The 7,629-nt window shown below is 44.9% G+C and overlaps 1 non-coding gene across 1 annotated transcript; it reads right to left on the reverse strand.

The window, feature by feature from the left end:
- Nucleotides 1-339: 339 nt before the first annotated feature.
- Nucleotides 340-446, reverse strand: LOC120267351. Its single transcript, XR_005538444.1, has one exon. It is a non-coding gene; the product is annotated as a small nucleolar RNA R71 (small nucleolar RNA).
- Nucleotides 447-7,629: the final 7,183 nt, after the last annotated feature.

Genomic DNA, 7,629 nt, shown 5'->3' on the forward strand with positions numbered 1-7,629 from the left:
GACTCTAAACCTCTGAACGCATCCACACTCTGTAATTACCCACGCCCGTGTGTCATGCACAGGGTCAGACACAGGGGCAGACACACATCCCTATATCGTCCAGGGATAGAGATCTAAACATTTGCAGAAAAAAACATGCCCGTGTATAAATTCCACACGGACATGTGACCGTCACAAGGTCATTCACAGGGGAAGACACATGCCCCTGTGTCCTTCCTATTTTCCCTAAAGGGGAGAGCGAAGCAGTGGCTACGCTCATTGCCTAGAGCATCAATTACCACATGGGAGGAGATGGTAGAAGCTTTTCTTGCCTGTTATTTCCCTCCCAGAAAATCCACGAAGCTTAGGAATGAGATCTCATCCTTTGTTCAGTTGGAATTGGACTCTCTATTTGTGACATGGGAAAGGTTCAAGGAGCTCCTGAGAAAGTGCCCGCAACGCGGATTTCCAGAGTGAATGATTGTTCAGACCTTTTACAACGGTTTGAACCCGAGTACAAGGCATCTCTTGGATGCGGCAGTAGGAGGTACCTTAGGTATCAAGATCACCAATGAGGCCCGTCAATTAATTGAAGAATTGGGGTTAAACAGCTACCAATGGAATGCTAGGGAGAAGAAAAAGGTGGCCGGTCTCCATGAGATAGATGCAGTAACTTCATTGGCGGCTCAAGTGGAAAATTTGAGTAAGAAGTTAGATCTTCTAACTTCAAATAGAGTAGCGGCCGTGACTAATTGTACTGGGTGTGGCGGAAGACATGCTCCCTCCGATTGCCCAATCTCTATTGGTGATGTATCTTCGGTGGAGAACGTCAATTTTGTAGATAATGGCATGAGACCTCAAGGAAACCCATATAGCAATGCCTACAATCCGAGTTGGAAGAATCATCCAATTTTCTCATGGAGCAATCAGGGTCCACCAAAGGCCATGGGGCCACCGGGTTTCCAACTACAACAACAAGCCCCGCATGTGGAAAATAGAGTTTCAGGTTTGGAAACCAGAATGAATGATTTGGAGAAAGCCTTTACTAGATTTGAGTAATCTGCAAATACAAGGTTTGAATCAATTGAGGCCACACTTCACAACCATACCGCCTCTTTATATAACCTTGAATATCAGGTGGGGCAAATTGCGAAGTTTCTCTTTGAAAGGCCACATCGAAGCTTGCCCAGCAATACAGAGATCAACCGTAGAGAGCTGGTGAAGGCAATCACGTTTTTAGAAGTGGTACTAAGGTTGAAGGTAAGCTTCCGAGTGAGATGCCAAAAGAACACACACCCGAGGTTATAGAGGTAGAAGAGGGAACAAGCAAAGATTAGGAGGTGGCACCCCCACCTTTCAAGCCAAGAACCCCTTATCCCTCTAGATTGAAGAATGACCAAGGAGATGAACAGTACAAGAAGTTCCTAGTTTGCTCAAGCAACTCCACATCAATATTCCTTTTGTTGAGGCATTGGCCCAAATGCCTAAGTATGCGAAGTTCTTGAAAGACTTGTTGACCAACAAGAGGAAGTTGGAGGAGAGTGCTTCGGTGATTCTAGATGCTTCATGGTCGGCGGTGTTGCAAAGAAACATGTTGAACAAGAAGAAAGACCCAGGAAGCTTCATCATTCCGTGTAGCACTGGCAATATGGGTGAAGAAATGGCATTGGTGGACTCAGGGGCCAGCATCAATGTCATGCCATACACCTTCTTTCGAAAGTTAGGCTTGGGTGAGCCTAGGCCCACTCGGATGACTTTGCAATTGGCGGACCGAACGGTGAGACATCCAAGGGGTATCATCAAAGATGTACTTGTCAAGATGGACAAGTATATATTTCCTGTAGACTTTGTGGTGCTTGACGTTAAACAAGCGCTTCTTGGGAGCCCACCCAAGTGTTTCCTGTTTTTCTTAGTCGAATAATGTTGTATTTTGCATGAATAAATTGTTGAGTGTGGGTGACTAGATTTTTAGATGCTTGTGCTACGATTTTATTTTAGGATTTAAGTATTCATCGTGTGTTTTCATGTGGATTTGGCAAAGTTGGGTCATTTGAGCTTTATCTCATGTTTTTCACTAGTAAAACTTGCATAATAGGGTAGGCTCTGAGTGTGTGGACATTTTCAGAAAATTTCTGCAGAGCCTACAAATTTTTCTAAGTCATCCAGAGAAAACGCACGGGCGTGTGGTATTTCTGCACGCCCGTGGATTTGCACTGCGAGCTCATCTAGAGAAGGCGCAGGGGCGTGCGGCTACCGCTGTGAATGACCATGCGAATATCGCACACTCATGGGTAATTTCTGCACGTGCATGTGATTTCCTACAGAGTTTGGCAGATTATCCCGAAAGCGCACAGAGGCGTGAACTCGCCCCTGTGGGTGACCTTGTGAACTTTGCACGGGCGTGGATAATTTCAGCACGCCAGTGCGAATCTCTGCATAGGAGCTTTCTCCATCCCGAGAAAGCACAGGGGCGTGTGTTTGCCCCTGTGAATTGGTCCTCTGAATGTCCACGCCCGTGCGGAACACTTAGGAATTTTCTCGGATGTCTAGATAAGCCACAAGGGCGTGCGGTTGCCCTTGTGGGTTGGGCTCACGGGCCTGGGTAATTTCCGCACGCCAGTGCGAATCTCTGCATAGGAGCTCTCTCCATCCGGAGAAGGCACAGGGGCGTGCGTTTGCCCTTGTGAATTGGTCCTGTGAATGTCCACGCCCGTGCGGAACACTTACGAATTTTCTCGGATGTCTAGATAAGCCACAGGGGCGTGCGGTTGCCCCTTTGGGTTGGGTGCACGGGCGTGGGTATTTTTCTCATGCCCGTGTGAGAGTATTCAGAGTCAGTGGGTGTTTTTCCCGAGAGTGCATAGGGGCGTACAATTGCCCCTGTGCGGTTCTTTGATGGAGGTGCACGTGCGTGGGTAATTTCTGCACGCCCGTGCAGATGTACAGAACGCCAAGAGGTGCGATGTCTTTTTAAAGAATAGTCGTTCTTCTTCTTCTTCACATCCCCCGTTAATCTTTGAGAACTCTCACATCATTTCCTGACCCCTTAGCGCCGATTTGGTAGGATTTGTTTTTCGAGGTTTTCCGGCAAAATCTAAATTCTCTCATCTCAACTCATCGGTAAGACATATTCTAGGTTTTCTTCGTCAATTCATGATTTTCTTTGATGAATATAGTTAATAATGCTTCGTTTCTTCAATTAGAATGATTATTCATTTTTATAACGGAGTTAGAAGTAATTGTCCGTTGTATTTTTGGATTTTTAAGGCACGACCATGCGATTTTCACGCCCCGTGGATCCACACAGGTGTGCGGAAATTCTGCAAGACTGTGTGGATTTCTGCAGTATTTGCTAGTTAACTTGTTTGATTGATTTTCTTTCAAATTCTGCAGATTATGGCACGTCGGTCGAAGAAGCAAGCTGATAAGCGGCCACGTGAGCCATCTCCCGAACCTGAGAGTATGAGTTTTACCATTCTTGAGCATCAGGCGAGGTTCGAGCGGTTGTCTAGCCTCAAATTTGGCCAGACCATAATCCCTGATGTTAGCACACTCAGGGAGATTCAGTTAGCTGAGGCTATGGTTGACGAGATCAAGCGTATGCTTGCGGTTGGCAGCTGGGACTGTTTACTATCGATTAGAGACCAAGCCATCCACACACTGACGCTCGAGGTGTTAGCCTCGTTCGAGTTCGATCGCTCATACTCAAGTTTCGGCAACATTGGTACTATTGAGTTCAGAGCCCTCTTACAGCAACATAGCTTGAGTGTGACTCAATTTGCGATCTTGATGGAGTTATATGATGCGGCTTATACTGAGACAGAGGAGTAGTATGAGCCCACAGATTATCCTGGGAGTTTGACGCTGCAGCATGCGTACACCGCATTATGCGGGTAGGGGTAGTATGAGCCTATGGTATCAAAGGCCTATTGGCTTTCTCACCCTAGCTATAGCTACATTCATGCTATTCTGAGTAGATCAGTGAGTGGGCAAGGCGACAGTACTGGTGTGCTTAGCCGACTGGAGCTTTTATATCTATACTCGATGGTGCGACGTACACCGATACACTTAGGGCATATCTTGGCAGAGTACATATGACACCGGGGACAGTATGCCAGACTTGGAGTGATTTTCTCACGCACCTATATCACGAGATTAGTCATTGGTATGGGATTACTTGACGCGATTAGATGGTCTGAGAAGGTTACTATACCTACTCCCTTGGCCATGGAGACACTGAGATTGATGGGGTGGTACAGAGAGTTCGGACATGGATTTACGCCTTAGTTCTACTAACTCCAGAGATAGATGCAGAGCAGGGTGATGAGGCCGGGGCATCTCAGCCTGCTCCTGAGCCTCAGCCAGCACCGATGGAGACAGAGGCACCCCCAGTGGCAGAGGACACGCCCCCTGTACTTATGTTTTCACCATCTCGAGCCCATGATCACTTTAAGAGGCTCGACAGTGCTTTATGAGTGATACAGACAGAGGTCGTTGAGGCCCGAGCAGAGATTGCCGAGATCAGGGCCACCCAGGCTGCTCAGTACACAGAGTTCATGGCACGTTTCGACGCATTACAGCGGATCTTAGAGCGAGATGTCGCCTCATCATTTGTCTTGCGATCGAGGACTCCTCAGGCCTCTTCGGCATCTCCAGCATCTTCCCCATCACCTATACCAGCACCGGTAAACCTACCATGTACTTCTTCACCACTAGTAGTAGGAGAGGACCAAGAGCGCGACACTGACATTTGATTTTATTTCCATTTCTTTACTTTTATGCACTTTATTTTGGACTTGTTCACTCAAAAAGGACTCTCCTTCTGAGTTATTTTCATTTTGTTATCTCGGGTTGTATTCATTGTTCTATCTTTTATATACTCGAGTTATTTTGTATTTAATGAGCTTCACTGAACCCCATTGTGTATGCATGCAGATGGTCTTGTCATCTACGAAATTAAGACTTTGTCATGGGTACGGCCAAGGTGCTTCGGCACTTAGCCGTGTGAGCTTCACAACCCGGTGGAACACTACTCCCAAGGATTTATCTTCATCAAACGCGACACTAGGAATCAGGGGAGTATTGTTTTGATTGCTTCTCCCACATATATTCTTCATTGATATACATTATGAGTGAGCTTGTATGTGTACATTGGGGACAATGTACAACTTAAGTGTGAGGGGGAGTTTTATAATGCACACATCTTTTCTATTGTTCTTGATTGATATACATGCTCACATAGCCAATGGCAGTTCACCTTAGTTGCAACATTGAATGTCTTCATGCTCTAGTTTCATTTGAATTTCTAAGAAATTTTGCCTGATTTACATTTGTTGCACTACCCACTCTTTAAACTCTTTTGGAAACTCATGTTCAATGTTAAACAGACTAGTTATAGTAGTTTCTTGTGTTAAATTATAAAAAAAAAACCAAGGCCAAGGGTGGAAAGAGCTACCACGTATAAAGTATGAAGCTACTCTCATAAGTCGGATACTAGTTATGCCCTAATGAGAGAAAGAGCTATCTCATAGGATGAGTAAAAGCCACCACTCTGGTAGAAAGAGCTACCACCTCAAAAGTGTGAAAGCCTCCTTAGCGGCCGCTTGGGAAAGGGCTACCTTAGAGAATGTGTGATGCTACTACCGTCTTTGAAATTGGTGTTGCTTTCTTGTTGTAGATAAATAAGTCCCTTATACTTAGAGCTTTGAGGAGTATACTTTTGGTTGACTTGAGTGAGTCCACACACTTTCATGATTTCTGGTTTGATGTATTTTTTGACTCAAGTTTTTAGCCAGAGCTTCGATTTTTCAAGTTTAGTGTTGAAATTTCCCTTACTTGTAGAATGCTCTCTTTGTATACTTCGGTGAACCTAAGGCCTAGCACTTCCAATATTTCCTTCATCTATGCACAAAATGTTTAATTTTTGCTTGAGGACAAACAAAAGCTTAAGTGTGGGGGAGTTTGATAAGTGCTTGTAAGATATGAATGCAAAACATTCTTTCCTTATAGTAAGCATTACCTTTCTCGGGTTTTTACACTAATATGTGTGTTTTTAAGTTACTTTTATGCAGGTAGGGTTGTGAGGCAGATTATGAAGGAAAGAAGACAATGTGGATCATAATGCACCGATTTTGGAGGAAATCTGGCTAAGGTTCAAACGCGAAGACATAGGTCGGGTGTGAGATGCTAGAGTGTGTGCCAACCTCCTCGTATTTGAGTTAGCACAACCATTTGGAGGGGAACAAGCGCAGTCACACTCAAGCATTCTGACTTATGCACATAGAACAAGATCTCCACCAACTTGTCCATCATTAAAGAAGTAAAGCGATCCACGACGTGAACGTGTGCCCGTTTGCGTCACCTCGATGAAGGTATGGACTCGGGAAGGTTTTTAGCACAGGAACTGTAGCAGAGCACTGTAGCAAAGTAATGCAGCAGCACTGTTCAGAGCTGGCCGAGGAAACTACAGAACAGAGAATCCACATGGGCGTGTGGAAATTTCACACGCCCCTGTGAAAAATTCATAGGGGCATCCAAAGTGACGTGTGGATCCTCGATTCCAGCCCTATTTAAAGCTGATTCAGCCCCGATTTCAGGAATTTTTTCTCCATCTTTTCCCCAACGTGAGGGAGGGTTTCGGCTAGGGTTTTGAGAGGTATTGGCTAGGGTTTTGGAGAGGTTCTATGGCTCCGACATCATCATCTCTTTAGAAGAAGCTTGGTAGGAGAGCTTCCATCGAGGCCTATCCTATACTAGACAAGTGGATCTTTGGATGACGAGTAGAGGACTTTCCATAAGACCATCAACACGACTATCGAAGGGGTTTTCTATGGATTTATTGCTTTTACATTCTATTTCTTTGATTGTACTTAGCTCAATGGAGAGCTTAACCCCTAGTGGCTACTTGGGTATTTGTGAACCCTATGATGTATTCATTTCTTTGAATCTCTTTATTATGCTTTCAATTAATTGATGTTTATTATGAGTTCCAACCTTGAATGCTTGATTGTGTGAATACTCCCCTAGAGTGCCACTAGGATTGAGAGTTCTTGTTGGTAACCTGGTGAGTGAGTGACACACCACGAGTGTTAGACAAAGCTAGGTTGGAGAGGGTTGAGAGTGTGAGTGGAGAGGTATAGGAGCATCCCCTTTCCCCTCCGATGTGTTAGATTCTACCTCCGTTCCTCGAGTTCTTTGCGGCCACAATAGAGTTAATGGTCTAAGGGATGACCTCCCACTGGGCTTAGTTGCGGGTGCAACGGAGTGAAGCGCAGAAGTAATCTTAGTATCTAGGGCTTAATTGTGGCTAAGGACCTTCCCCATGGACCAAAGGGTTAGGTCTACAATTAGGAAGAGATTTATCACTTGGAATTCCTAGAACTTATTGCAATACTAAGCAAGTGTAAGGTTGAGAGGTTATTCAATTTCTCCTCCGGGACATGTATAGAGTTAGGCATAGTTGACCTTAGATTTGGGTCTATGTAATTAAGGATTTCCATTACTCACTTGCATTGATTAGGAAGCATAATAGAGGGTTCTTGCACTTGAAATGATTATCCTAGGCGGAGCAATATCCGAGTACCCCATCTTTATTGATTGCCTTATCTTCTCCTTTACTTGTGCTCTCTTACTTGTTGTTTTTACTTTTGA

Source organism: Dioscorea cayenensis, chromosome 1 (genome assembly GCF_009730915.1).
Source record: "Dioscorea cayenensis subsp. rotundata cultivar TDr96_F1 chromosome 1, TDr96_F1_v2_PseudoChromosome.rev07_lg8_w22 25.fasta, whole genome shotgun sequence".
NCBI lineage: Eukaryota > Viridiplantae > Streptophyta > Magnoliopsida > Dioscoreales > Dioscoreaceae > Dioscorea > Dioscorea cayenensis.